At 38.8% G+C, this 15,536-nt stretch overlaps 1 long non-coding RNA gene across 1 annotated transcript; it reads left to right on the forward strand.

The window, feature by feature from the left end:
• Nucleotides 1-2,923: 2,923 nt before the first annotated feature.
• LOC120761367 (uncharacterized) lies at nt 2,924-15,077 on the forward strand. The gene is made up of 4 exons (XR_005703612.2): nt 2,924-3,102; nt 13,210-13,294; nt 13,670-13,822; nt 14,883-15,077. It is a non-coding gene; the product is annotated as an uncharacterized LOC120761367 (long non-coding RNA).
• The last annotated feature ends 459 nt before the right edge of the window (nt 15,078-15,536 follow it).

A 15,536-nucleotide genomic window follows, 5' to 3' on the forward strand; every position in this document is an offset into this window, starting at 1 on the left:
AGTCAGCTGTCCCACCTGAGCACTGCAATAAATTAAGTGATTTTAACATCCTGAAGTGCTGGACAAAGCCGTGCTATCTATTCATAACTTAAAACTAAATTTGAGAAACCATGATTCTTTTTTCAACTGTATAACCATAGAACACAATACAAAGATGATTTCAGCTCTACAGCAAAATTCTTCCTATCCCATACCTAGTCTCATGGTACACTGCTGCAAGTGTCTGAAAAAACAACTGGGAACCACAACTTTATATCTGAATACTCACTCACTCCCTCACAGATACGTAACTTTGTTGTATATCTCATATTTGCTCAGACAGACTTGAAACATAAACCCTTGGTGCTTTAACACTCGAAGGATAATAAAAGGAACTTATTTATTATCTACATTTCACTACTTTAAAGCCAATGTTGTACTTTTCTGGGGCCTCACATCTAATATATGAACGCTTGGAGTCAGCTTTCTCTGCGTTATATTCAACAGGCACGAATATATTGCTATCTTCCATTGGAACCGTGTCAGTTTTATGATTACAAATCCTCCATTCTCATGTGTTCTCAAAAGTACTCATGTTTTAATGGGCCTCCATCGTATGTGAAGCCTTAATCTAGGAACTGACAAGTTTCAGCCCTGATGTTATATTTCTTACTGAAATAGAGCCTCCAGAGCTCTGATTTAGCACACTCAGCCAGGAGCAGCAGTTGACAGGAACAGATAAACTGTAACACGCTTGTTACTGAGTGCACCTCCCAGCCTCATGTCAGGCCAGGCTGACCCAAGAGCTGGGGATGGAGGAAACAAGAGCTGGGGATGGAGGAAACATTCTGAGTTTTTCAGATTAGTGGCCTGTTTTATTTTATTTTTAATTTTTTCTTCCTTTTTTAAATTATTCCTTTTTAAATTCCTTTTTTTCTGAGACAGGATATTATTTTAACTTGTTACAAGGCAGAGTACCCACTAACAATATTCATGATTTGTAAACTTAGGAAGATAATACAGGCTTCATTTTCATAAGGACAAGATAATTTTTCAGTTGTATACATTTGGGATGCTGCTGTAATGCCTTGAGTTCTAAAATGGAAAGATTCTGTAAACTCATTGTGGGCATGCAGAATGAATTCTCTATAAAATACACTAGCTTTTGGTGGAATACAAATATCCCACATACACAGAGAGACCTATTAAATCATATTCTTGATATTTTTGCTCTACCATATGTACTGCATCATATAAAACAAGGGAAATAAAGAAACTGTGCAGAAATTTTGTGGAACTGAAAAAGGAAATGGGCTGCATAGGAGACAAGTTCTCCTTGAAACTAAAGACACAGAAACTCTAGTCAGAAAAAGTTTTTCAGAAAGTGGTCTGCATTTGCCTAACTCATTCTAAAAGTGATCCTAACATGGCCACAAAAGAACACTCAGAGAGAAAACCAAATTCTTATGAATTCCAAGAATTAACAGAGAAAACGTATCATACTGGAATTATGTAATACCCTAATGTAGAAAAAGCTTAGCTCTTGTTAATATTGTCCACTTCCCTAAGGATCTCACCGTGTAAGTGTTCCACTGTATGCACTGTGTAATCGTGGCGGGTGTTGCTCCTCAGAGGCCACTGCTGGGACTGGTGGTGTTTGAGGTCTCTGTTGGTGGTGGGGACAGTGGGGTCAGTGCACCCTCAGCAGGTTTGACACTGACCTGTGTGCTGTGTGTAGGGCACAGAGGGACCTGGGCAGGCTGGAGAGGTGGGCCCACGCAAACCTCCTGAAGTTCAACATGGTCCTGCGTAAGGTTCTGCATGAGGGTCAGGGCAACCCCAAAACAAGCCTGGGATGAGGGATGAACGGCTTGAGAGCAGCCCAGAGGTGAAGGGCTTGGGGGTGTTGTTGGATGAGAAGCTCAACATGACTCAGCACTGTGCACTAGCAAAAACACAGTCCGAAGCAGGATACAGGGATAGTAACAGAGAGCTGGGATGCAGCTACGCTGCACTGTCGACTCTGAAAGCTCAGAAACATCCTTCACCCTTCCCAGCTTACATGCAGAGTTCATGAGATTTATTGACAAACTACAGCTCAGGATGCTGAACTGACTTTTAAAGACATCAAATCATCCCTATCCTCAGTTCTTAATGTGATTGTGATCTGAGGTTGTGCGTGCCTGGAGAAGGTTAGAGTTGTGTTCAATATTGTCAAACCAATGAGCCACAAGTCCAGCACCTACCAGAACCTCTGGATGTCAATTGCAAACATAAATCTCTTGCAGTACAAATAGGATTTCAACTATTAATCCTTGTCCTCAAGAAAAAAATAAAATTATATGTTTGCAGTTTTGTTATGAATTCTAAACTCACTGTTGTAGATTATAAACATTTACTCAATACTGTGAAATTGTATCATTTATGCAACAAGCTTTTCTGCTCCAATTCCTCTTCTGAGCTATTTCTCATGCCACAGTTTAAACATATTTCCTGTTAGCCACAAAATGGGGAAAGAGCAATCATTGTACAAAGTTGTTAACAACAGTAATGTGTTTCCACCTCTGAAGAGAGAGAGCCTGCCGAGCCAGCATTGGAATCATCATAAACATGCTTTTTGAATAAGTTCCATAAATTCAATGCACTCCTTGTTAGAATTATTGCAACAGAGATATTCTTCTAAGAGAGGTGAAGGCAGACAACACTTCTGCCTCTTTATGAAAGTATTTGCAGCTTTGATTTGAAAAATGTGACATATCACAGACAAAGGAGGAAAGCAAACCTTATTTGGAAAATCTAAGCAAAAAAAAAAGGTATGAGTGAGGAAAGCTAAAAAAAACCCAAACACGCCCTTAAAAATATTTGTGGGTTGCCAGAAAGATATTTCCTGAGTTCTTTATGACTATCTGAATCTCACAAACAATAAGGATAGGAGCTATGGTTCTAAGAGTAAAGTTGTACGGGAAACACGACATCCAAGGACACGTGGCAGGCACAGGCAAAATGCCAGTGATGTGGAGAACAGTCACCCTGAGGACAGCAGCCGTCTCGTTGTAGAGAAGATGCCAGACAATGGAATATCCACTCCCATGAGAGAGTCTGAAGGACTAAGGTGTGTTGGAGGTGAGTAAGTGCCAGCTCAGATCTGCCTCCAGCTCTGCTATCTGAGACTCACGCAAGGACAATCTCCACTGTGAACTACATTAAACTTCCCTTCTTTCCTGTTGTGTACTGTGCAGCTGCTAGGCAATCAACACCGGTCCTTGCTTTTTGATAGAGCTTGAAAGTGAGAACGGAGATAACAACTCCAGTTGAGTGGCTATTGCAAAAGGCAAAAAGCCTATTTAAAGGCTGAAATATGTTTGCTATGTATCTTAAAAATTGAATGCATATTTATTTGTTTCAAAAATTGCTAAGTGACTAAAGAACTTGTGATGCCATCAGACCACTGGTTTCTATGCTATAGAAACATATTTTGCTCCTAAGAAGCTAAATGTATCATAATAGTAAGTTTCCCATAGTAGAGGATTTTCATCATGACACAAGGGTGACTCATGCAATCACTATAGTCCAATAAGGGTAAACACTTTTGCTGCTCAGAGCTGCAACATGTGAGATGAGTGGAAGGGACATATCCACACAGAGAGCCTAAACCCCTAAAACAGACAACCATCAATAGAATAACACTAAAGAAACAAACAGAAATTAAAATCATGGACATCAGATCTACGAACAATTTTTTTTTTAAGGCACAGATGTAGTATCTAGCATCACTAGTCCAGCAGTGGTGAATGCTAAGGGAGTACAAAAGGAATGGACTGCAGAAAGCACATAGCCTCACAAACTGTCCCTCTCTAAAAATATTGCCACTGGGCTTTTGTCCTTGTTCTTTTAAAGGGAGAATGTGAATCTAGCCCTTCAATACCACAAGTTCTGAAGTTGAATTTCTGACATTTCTGCATGAATTTTATCATGGTTGAACAGAGAATACTGAAACTGATACACCCCTTGCTTGATCCAGCACGGCTGCCTTCTTTTAGTGCTAATAACAAGATTTTAATTCCACTACCCCTACTACAAGATTTCCCAGTCTAAACAAAATTCATAAAACATCCTAGTTTCCAGTCTGAAGCTTTGCATAACTACTTTCTATGCAACTCTTCTTTTGCCTGTCATGTTTATTAATGCTCTTCCCCTCTGATATTTCTTCCTCTTCATTCAGAGGACAAAATCTCTCTTTGCCTAAATGAGCATAATTTTGTATTTCTCTCTCTCTCAACAAAAGTTCTCTATGCCATGTCACCCTTTGCTACTTGTTCATGAAGTGTATTTTCTGTTAGATATGGGGTCCCAGACATGATGCAGCTCAGGACTTTGCACATTAGCATCTGACTCTGGAAAGGCCTTTTGCACCCCACAGCTTTATTTACCTTCCTGCTGGGGTGAAATTCATCCTGATCTCATGATCAGGTGATCTCTTGATCAGCAATTAAATGGCCAATTCGTTCTTCTGTTGAGACGATCTGATGATTTCCTACAGCTTAAAATAAATCCTTGTGTTTGGTACAGAAGTGCATGACCCTGAATTTAGACCTGTTTTCCCTTTCAGTTGGTATTACCCCAGTCCTCAAGGACATTTCTTTTCCTGTGGTGCTACAGTACAGTCTTGTATAATCTCTGTATTGACAACATCTCCCAGCTTTGTGCCACCAGTATATTTTATCATTACATTCCTACTTCTCATGCCTGCCAAAATATGTAAAGGAAATATTAATAATAATTCTGCATACAATATCAGTTCAAATTCTTTCATGAAGTCCAGGAAAATTAGATCTGTCAGAGTTTCCTCAAGAAAAATCTATCAATTTTCTCTTGATAAGAGAAAATCTCTTCTTTTATCAGTGAAATGTCTAATTAATGATATATGTTAGCCTAACGAAATCTAAATTAGACAGCAGAGAAGTCTCTTGAGAAGACAGCAGAAGGATCACAATTTTGTATTTTTAACCTTATTGTAGTAATATTAAAACCTGAAAAGAATCCAAATGATCTCCTGTAATGCTAAAACTAACATCTAACAGATATATTAAATAAATCCTAAATTTTGTCAGGCTTCTTAAAATTCATGATACACTTTTTTTTTAAAACTTCCTATTTTCTTATATCACAGGTGTGATAATGTCAGGTTTTGGCAGTATTTGACTGCCAGTCAAAAATCCAGTGACAGCCTATTTATTTTCATGGTAGAATTCAGATTTTCACCTATTCGCTTGCCTCCAGGAAAATGGTCTTAGAATTAAAAATAAAGGTTAAAATTTTTAGCAGTTGTGAGAATGTCAGATGCAGAACCTTTGAGGGGCTAGGGGAAAAGGGAATTTAACAAGTAATCAAATACACTGAAAGTTGCCATTATACTGAATTTTCAAAGAAAGAAAAGTCATTTGACAAAGAGATTGTTGCTCTAGAGATTTTATATGTCATCTGTACTATTGCAATTGTACTGAAATAAAAGTATACCCACTGAGACTATGATGGATAAAAGAATTACACATATTGCGTATTTATCTATCTCTGTCCTACTTCACCCTCCTGGCATGAAAATGAATGTTCCATATGCCATTTCAATACTGATACATGGATACATGGATACATGGACACATGGACACATGGACACATGGATACATGGACACATGGACACGTGGATACATGGACGTGTCTCAAGACTGAAAATAAAAAAAAGAAACCACGGAAACCCTGTCAGACAGAAGCAGTGGAATGGCTTGGAAAGGACTGTTTTGGGTTACAGTCTGAGATGGGAGGTTTGTGTTTTGAGTCACTGCTGGACCCCGGGATGCACCTTGCAGGTTAGATAACAGTCCTGGCAAAGACGTCTTTCCTTGGCCAGACAAGCACAAGCACTTATTCCGGCTGAAGAGCTTGTGGCAGGAGTCTTGCCCTTTGGCAACGTGCAGATGAAGCTCTCGCTGCTGGGCCCTCCACCTGAAGCTACCCCAATGGTTATTCAGCTCTAAGAGCTACTGCTGAATGCATCTCTCTGACAAAGCAGGACTGCGTGAAACCAGCTGAGTTTAATATTTGCAGGAGCTATTTTCTTGTGGATGATATTCACAGTACTGCATTTCAGTGGCATAGGAAGTAGCTAATAAAATATTGTGTTTATTCTCTGTGTAGAACTATTGCTATAAGTCACAGAAGTGCTCATACTAGTGCTCTTTTTTATACACTTTCCACAACGTATTTTCAACAAGAAGTATTTCCTGAGACTGTGCTCAGAGTCCACATTCATTAACCTTCCAAGCATGCCAGAAGGCTCATCTTTTCATCCCACAGGGATTTGGGAAGATAGAAAGCTACTGGATTAAATTTTTACTTGAGAAAGCAGTGTTTCTATTTCAGAAAAACCTCCAGGAGACCTTATTTACATTTAATTGCATTTTTAAAAAATTTTTGATTTTTGTGTGATTTTAATTTGTGAAGCAGGATCTATAGCATTTTCTGATACTTCACAAAAGTGCCAAGACACAACATGCTCTGAGTTACAGTTCCTGGAGGCAGAGAATTGATGGCATTTTAATTATCTGTATACATGCACCGTTGTGCGCTTGTGTCTTTAAACATTCAGATAAGAAGTTTTTACTTGCCTTTGAACAAGGAGAATGCTCAACATTTTTGTGCTTCACTTCCCTCATTGCTCTCCGCAACACTCTGACTAGTTATTCTTTTTCCTTCTACGACTTCTCCCCTGTGATCCTGTTGAGGCATATCCCCTTTCAAACGATGAGACAACCTCCCTAAAAGAAACATGGCCTTTTCAACAGTTGCTGCCCATATCACTAAAAAATAACACTATGAACATCAGCCAAAAGCTAGAGAGCAATTCCGTAGTGCTTTGGGCCCAGCAACAGCAGAAAGGAACAAAGGATAGAAACCCCCAAAGCTCTTACTTCAGAGGACTTTCCCACCCTGTAACAACCATGAGTCACGGTGAAGCAAAAGCCATCTGTTCATCTGGACACAGATACTGCCTGTCAGTGAGCAGGAAATGTTTCCACTGAGAATCTCACAGCAGTGTAAATCTCCCTGTGTAGACAAACTTTTAGTGTTTCAGATCTCCTGGTCTGGAAACTGGGAACAGTGTAGCTCCCTTTTACCGTGCTTTGTCTGCTATCTTTTTCTAAACACAGGCTGGTCAGGCAAGAGATTGGCTGTGTGGATGTATTTACAGCTTGGCACCATGAGGCCTCCAAGACAGCTCATGAGTCCAGCAGTTCTCATCAAAAGCCAAGCATCCAAATGCAGCAACAGAGCATCACCAGCTCAGCCAGCAGCAGAGCCATGATCTCGAGGCTCTTCAGCAGCAGCCCCTTCCCACTCCTCCTTTCCATGCCCACTGCCACATGACTCAGCTCAGCTGGGACCCCTTGGAAGATGGGAAAGTGCCATGCTACATCCTTCCCCCTAATGACATCCCTGAGATTGGCCATTGATGAAACTGGGAAAAATGCAGTCATAATTAATATGTTGTATGTTGAAATAGTAGCAGAAATACACTCTGTAAAGGGACCAATCAGTCCTAATTAAGATCATGTTTAACTAATCCTTTTGGGATGGAGACTGTCACTTAGTGTTTGTTCTTTCCATATGCAGCCTAATGGCATTCAGCATTGATGATGCATTTAGGTGCCATCACAACACAGGCAATGAAGAACAATAACTCCAAAAGTATAAATTTCATGCTTTTTTCCTAGCATGACTGCCTTTGTAGGCATCTTATATCAATTTGCTAGACTCTTGCATAGTTTAGGTTACACTGCATAAATGTTTAGCAAGTCACATGTGCAGGATGGGTGTCTAATAATTTTTACGTGTGCAATATTTTGATCAAATTATTTACACATTCATTTTCATGAATTAGTTTCCAAGTGGACAAGTCCCAAAAAAATCAGAAAAATTCTTTAAAGTTTTACTGTACTGAAGACATTCATGATGTTTTTTAAAAAAAATTGAGAAAGCACTTCTTACTTTTATTAAAATTAGAATATTTACATTCAAATTTACAATATGTATGCACAATTATGTCAAAGGTACCATCAGCACCCTATGAAACAAAAGTGTGATTGCCTGTTAAATCAGATGATACCAAAAAGATCAGCTGGTTAAAATTTTTCTCCCTCCAGTTAAAACAACAAGACAATGTATTTGCTTTGAATATAATTTTTGATTTCTATCATGCCTCTGAAATTCATGATTTCCAAATGAATGTCAAATGAGATTTGAAATATCCTCCACTCAAATAAATTTCCTAACATGTAAGAGAATGGAAAAGATCAAGAAAGAAAGATTTTGGCTTCCCTGTATGTTTACTAACTTAATTGTTTGTCCCTTGAAAAAAAACAAGTTGCCTTGAGCATTTAAACTCAAAAAAGGGCTCATTTAAAGCAAAATATTTTTATTTCAAAAAACAAAAACAAAATAAACCAACCAACCAAACAATCAAAAACCAAAACTATAAAACACCAAAACATCTTCTAGGACATCTTCTAAAAAAAAAAAAAAAATTACATATATTTGAGGGAGAGTTATTAGATGCAAATGACAGGTAAGGAAGACAGAGAACATCGACATGTAATTAAAAAATAATCATAGATGATTTCTGCACCAGGTGAAGATCGCACAGCACACATCACCAAAGAAGACAGGCAAGCTTTGCTGGAGAAGTCTTGAAGGAAGCTGCTTATCTCCTGGGGAAAGGAAAAAACTATTCAGGAGTCAAAACTTTTAAAAGTCAGTGAAATTGCCAGCAGGATACACAATGACCACCACAGATAAGAATTCTATCAGGTTGCAAAAGCATAGGAATAAGGTTAACACTCTGGTTGTTATGCAAATGCAAATGAAAGATGACCTTATGATATCAAGCCTGGATTAGGACTCAGAAGATCTGAGTTCATTTCTTGGCTCTGCCATAATCTCTCTTTGTGATTTTGGGCCAAAGCTTACATTTGGCATAGAGTGAAGGAAGGAAGTAGTATCCTTTCTGTATAGTTAGGGAACTGAGACCCAGAGATAATACCAGCCAAGTATTCACAATGCTTTACTGGCATTTACATTTCTAATTAATTTCTGTGCAGAGAAAAATGACTGAAAGTTGAGATGTATCTTTGTGGGTCTGATCCTCCAATTATTTTGTGTGTTTCTTCTTCCTTGTTATGGAATTCAGATAAAAAAATCCTTTCTCCCACACTTTGAACAAAGGGTGGGATTTTTTGTTGGTTGGGGTTTTTTGGGGTTTTGGTTGGTTGGTTGGTTGGTTTGTTGGTATTTTTTGTTTTGGTTTTTGGGGAGGGGGAGGTGTTGCCATTTTTTTTTGTTTCTTTTTTTCCTAACCAGGCTGAAATATATAAACTCGGGAAAAAAATACCTTTTACACAGTCATTTTAAATTTTATTCTGACTTCATAGTCTCATGATGAGGACTCAAGAAACCTCCATGAATGAAAAAGTATTATGTGGGTTTATATGTTATAGATGCCCATTCATCTCCGACACATACAGAGTTAGTATCTTTATTTTATTTCTGCTGTCATCCTAGTGCACAACAGCAGCAATGACAACAGTATGAGTGTATTTACAGGGGCTTACACAGCAAACAGCAATTTCCCTGAATTCCTGCACGCCAGGCTGAGCTCCGGCACTGACTGGGACTAAACCCTGAGCACTTCAGTGGAAACAGTGTTACTTCATCATAGTCACTTGCTTTTCACTTCCTTTTCCCTGTTGATGTCCCAAAGCTACCAGAGTTACTCTGATGTGAATGAGATCTGAATCCTGATCATTGGCAACAGTTAGGGAAAACAGGAAATGGGGTATTTCAAATAACAATAGGTGGGAACAGTGAGTAAAGGTTCACTATGTGGTAACGGTGCTGACTCTTTAATGACTGTGTTTATTTCCTTGTGTCCCAAAGAGGCCACAGTTCATTTTGCTCTCAAATATGTGCGTATGGACATGTGCATATCAGAACCTATATCTAATTTTACAGTTAATGGGGGTGGGAGAGGGGTGGGGGCTGAATCAGCACTGACTCCCACTTCTCATAAGGAGTCACACAATGAGATTGCTCTCCTGTGCCATGAAAAATCAAGTTGCCAGGGGCAAAAGGTTCATCCCATACCCTGTTAAGAGAAAAGCTCCCTATTGATACAGCAATAGGCATTTTTTCCCCTCCTCTTCACCACAGAAAGGAGTACTGTGACATAGAGAAACCCTTAAAACCCTTTACAAAAGTTACAACCCATACAATGCACTTCACGTGAAGTCAGAGCAGAGACGTTACAAGCTGGAAAAGCTATCCTGGGCCATGTAGTTCATTCCAAGCAAAGGTCTGCCGTTCTTGGCTGAGACTTCCCCACAGCTCCTTGTCTAGTCTTGCCATGACTAATTCCCAGAAAAGGCAGTTTCACAAACACCCCGGCCAGCCAGCCCTGTGTCTAATTGGCATCACTGCTTAGAAATACTTCCTTGCATTCTCCTATGAAAGTTTGCAGCTACAATCTAATTCTATGTACTTTTCCTAAGCCTTACAAGCAGCTAGTGAGACATCCCAGCTATTTTTAACAATCATTAGTCCTCCAGTCTCTTGCTTCACAAAATGACTGGTTCTTATTGGGCTCCTTTTCTCACAGCTTCCAAATTTGGTCTGAATTAAGTTTCGCAGCTTAATGCTCTGTTAAATAATGCTCACTAATTAGCAGCAGAAAAAAACCTAAAAACTGGTCATACGAAAATGAAAGAATGTCCAGTGACACAGGTGTTTTATTTTTTTCTTAGCTCAAGCTGCTTTTTAAATCATTAAGCACAGCAAATTCTGCTCTTCCACCTGGAAAAGCAGTCAGTAAACTTCCTAAAAGCAGTCAAGGAACTTGGTCAGACAAGCCCCAGTTGTTCCAATTTGCTACTTATTGGGCTGTTCACCCTAAATCCTATCTTTTGTAAAGATGCCTTGCAAAGAATGTGTGCTTTTCTTTATACAGATTACTCATATATACAAAGAAAGGTCTGGAACACTACCTCGTGGGTTTTTTCTGGTTTTTTTTTGTTGTTGTTTGTTTTTGTTTTTTGTTTTTGTTTTTTTAAGAATAGATTTTACATTTACATCATGGAAGATTTTGTGCCCTGCTGAAAAGTAGAGTTCAGATCACCCTAGAGTTCAGATCTTACAAAAATGAAAACTGTTAACTTTTTATAAGTTCAATTTTTATTTACCCTGTACAGGATGAGTGCTTTTGAATACTTCAGAAAACCATACATGATATTTGTTATATTAAAACTCATGAAATTCCCATTCAATTTGGACTTACAACTCCTATTACCAATACTCTTGTGCACTATTAAGCAGACTGTTAAACAGCCTCTTGTGGAAATAAGGTCTAATTCTGCTAATACAGTCACAGAAGATAGAGGTGAAAAGTGAATATATGTTTTGTTCATAAAAGTGTCCAGCAGCTAAGCATCAGGGAGGAAAAAAAGACCTATTTAAAACATAAAGACAGCATGGGTACATGAGAAAACAGATTTAATAACCTGTTTGCAGCTAAGCCACTACAGGATCTTCACTTGTAACTGCAGCAGCGAGAGACAGAATCACCTTTCTAGTGCCAGTTAAGGGAAAGGAAAATGTAATTGCCTTCAAGGTGAGGGTAAGGACACTTAAGGAAGACATTCTTCAATGTATCTCCCTGAAAAAGGATTGTCTGTGGACATCTTTTGTTCTCATGCTGTTTCTGGGTGCTGATGGGAATCACAGACCAGTTGCCAGAGCACTACTTTCTCACTGATTGTTTAGGCACATCTAGGAGAATCAAAGTGGAAACAGGAGTTTAAAAGCATGAACTACAAGGCTCTGTAGCAGGTAAACTGTAGAAATTACATAGCTGTGGGTTCTGTCTGAAGAGGAAAAAAAAAACAAACCAAAAAAACCAACAAATCAGAATGACAAAAACAATACAACGCACCACCTCTGACTCAGACGGGGGTCATTGATTCATGTTCTGTTCACATTACCTAATGACAACCATTTATTCCCCTTCCATTCTGGTTAATTTTTTTACCAGTATTTGTAGGGAAACACACCAGCTCTGCTGTATTCTGTGTCTGCTGAACAAGTTCAGGTCACATTTACCTAAATTCTTCCTTACCATATTTTTTTCATTACATCTTTTAAATTCATTTACCTTTTTCTAGTTTTAGTCTAGTTTACAGTCCGAAATGTAAGTGTCTAACTCTGCCAGAGTGACAGAACAGGAATCACCCCACTTGCCTGCCTACTCATTAGAGTTCTATTTATATATCCTCAAAGAGCATTTACGTTATCTCTGGTAGAATCACATTGCATGCTAGTTTTCGATTTAGCAACTTGCCACCTCGGAAGCAGATAGTTTCAATGTTCTCTGCGATATGACAATGCAATGCTTTCATGCAATTGACACCCTCCCTCTCTTTTTCTTTCCCAAATAAAGTCCATTCATCCTAATCACACCAAAAGCTAATGATTCCTGCCTATTTCATCTAATCTCCCTGCATCTGGCTGTACATGAACCATTTTCAGGAAGTTTTCTCCTCCTCTTACTCTCAGCAGTGAATACAATGCAGACCAGGTTGATGTGTCCTCTAAAAATGCATGAATATTCTAAGAACAGAACAGGTGCTCCCCCTGCCTCATGTGGAGCTCAGCCCACCTGGAAAACACCGTCTGTCACCTGCTACTTCAGAGAGCAGATTTTCCAGGAACAGTCCACCATTCCCGACAAAAGTGGTTACTACAGAGAAATGGTGGAGTATGTCATGTGGCAAAACAGCTTTTCAGACAGAATCTTACTAAAATTAATGAAGCAAAAGGAAACAGGGGGGGGGGGGGGGGGGGGGGGGGGGGGAAAGGCACACAGGGTTTTTTTTTTTTTCCTACACATATTTGTAAATTAGCAGCCTTCATGTGGTAAATTGTCTGCTTCTAAATTGTGGACAGTCCCACTGTCCACAGTAAAAGCCATTGTGAAACTTCACAGGCAAAGCTCTGCCATTTGGAGTAATCCTGTATAATTTATACTGATTTTTGCTACTTTTTAAAGTGGTATTGATCACAGAGAGTTAAAAACACAGGGAACATTTACAGAATTGGAAGTAAGTCTGTGACTATCTCTGTGTAATCAAGGGCATCCACCATGAATGAACTGTACGGCAGCGACAAGAAAACCACCCAAGGAGCTGTATTCCTTCTAACTCACCAGCACTGCCCAGTGAGTACACAGACTTCACATACATAAATGAAGAGGCCTCTGCTCTAAATCAGGGTCTTTGTCCTTGGTTGGCACATCTAAATAAAGTTATGTAGTCCCAAGGGACTGACAGATTTTTCTTTGGAATTTTTAAAGTTAGAACATGTTTTCTTTTAAGGTATTCAAGGTAAATTCCATCCTGGGTCATGAGTGAAAAAATCCCAGTAGTATAAAATGGATATTTGAAACTTAACTGCTTTGTATAGCTTGAAGAAAGTCATTAGGGACTAAATTATATCTTCAAGTATCTTCACTAGCACATTCTTTCATTTTCTTTAATTTTCTTTCATTTTGGGGCCTATTAAAATTTGTCCTAATGTTTATTATCCTCCACAGACTACAATAAATTCCCTTCATCCCTTCGTTCCACATGGCTGCTATTAGTGCCAGTAGTTTCCCTTCAGCTTGTGTTCCACGGAACAGTCTCCTAAACCACAGCATGATTTTGACTCACCATTTCATTTTAATTCCTGATTAAATACATACCAGGTAAAAACACTTTGTTAGTTTTCTTCACTCTGTTTCCTTATCCATTCTTCCTTATCTGGGTTTGACCTTTAGTTCTATTGATGCTTTTTTGATATTTGAAATTAAAATTTCTTACTACAGTCACAACCTAGAACTAATTCATCCAGTGACACATATGTCAATTTTCTTTCCCCCACTGATAATTTTCTAATGAAAGCCAGCATTTAATCAGAATATAACTTAAACAGTTTTTACTGCACAATAGTCACATCTGTGCCATAGTTTTCTTTGATGTGGTCCATTTTTTCCTACAGCAGGGTTCTTCATCCCACTCAACAAATCACAGACTGACAGCAGTGCAGAAAACCTTACTTATTAAAGAGGCATTTCATTTTAGGACCTTTGCATCTCCATCAGTTTATATCTGCTATTTCCAGTTGTCCTACACTGGGAAATAGTGCCCATACAAAAGAAGATCCTTGTGACTCAAACTCCACGTGGGCAGAGCCAACCTCATTCAGCCTCTGACAAGCCCAGATTTCTCTGACATGACACACAGCTAAAAAGGGGGCAAGTGTAAAATAGAAAGAGCGGGTAGTTGCATTTACCGTCACTATGTTTGAAAATAAAATCTTGTCTAAACAGGGAGCTGGTCAGTTAAAAAAACACTAATGATTCCCAGAGTTATGTTACCAGGTTATATTTGACTGGAGCCCACACCGCATATTTTATTCCACAGAACTAAAAGTAAAGAAAGTAGGCTAAAGTAAGGTGTATAATTCATCTACTTAAGATGACCCTTCTTTTTTTTTTTTTCTTTTGGCAGTTTTCTTCAGAAAAAAGATCTAGGTTTAGCCACAAGTAGACACAAAACTACCTGCACTATCTGTTGCCTGCAAGGCAATTTTGGATACATATTTACATGTTTGGCCATGTGAAACCAAGTAAAGAATTACTGATTCAACCAAGTGTGCATAATTATCTAGATTTAGATACTTTGTGTTTTCAGCATTGCCTGGTTTTTCTAAACGTAAAATAATGCTCTGATTGACCTTATACTTTTTTTTTTTTTTTTCCACAGACACAGGAAAACCAACCCTGAACACCAGTTATTTGTTTAAGGAATCACCATATTAACAGTTTATGAGGGACCCAGGAATGGAAAGTTAGACTGACATTTTCACACCTGCAATCACCAGAATCACAGAAGACAGTAGGCAGAAGAAATACACATTAAACACTTCAGTTTGTAAGCAACCAGCAACAGATACAGAGAAAAGTGGGGAAATTGAAAGAATAAAGCTGAGATTATGCTGGAAACATCAGCAGAAAATTACAAGTCCTTTAATTAAAAAAAAAAAAAAACCAAAAAAAAAAAAAAACCAACCCAACAACCGAAAAAACAACAACAACAACAACAAACACATTAGGACTGCTTGTTCCATGTACTGGACACTCCTTTGGAAAGCTAGTGACCACAGTTTCTTAAATTATATTCAGACATTCATATCATTGACAAGTCTAGTCTTAAAAAAGCTGACTCTCCATCTACACAAATAACTATCTGTGCTGAGGTGGATTTGGGAGAAGCAGTGTCAGGATGGTCAGGGGCATCCGCTGCGGTCGGTGTTCTACGCAAAGATATTTCTCCATGCAAAGCTCCAGGACCATCGTCCAGGTCTGCTTTGGGACCCAGCTCCCGCTCCAAGGCATCATTGAGGCCTCCCCAGCTGTC

The sequence above is a fragment of the Hirundo rustica genome, chromosome 1, assembly GCF_015227805.2.
Source record: "Hirundo rustica isolate bHirRus1 chromosome 1, bHirRus1.pri.v3, whole genome shotgun sequence".
Lineage (NCBI taxonomy): Eukaryota > Metazoa > Chordata > Aves > Passeriformes > Hirundinidae > Hirundo > Hirundo rustica.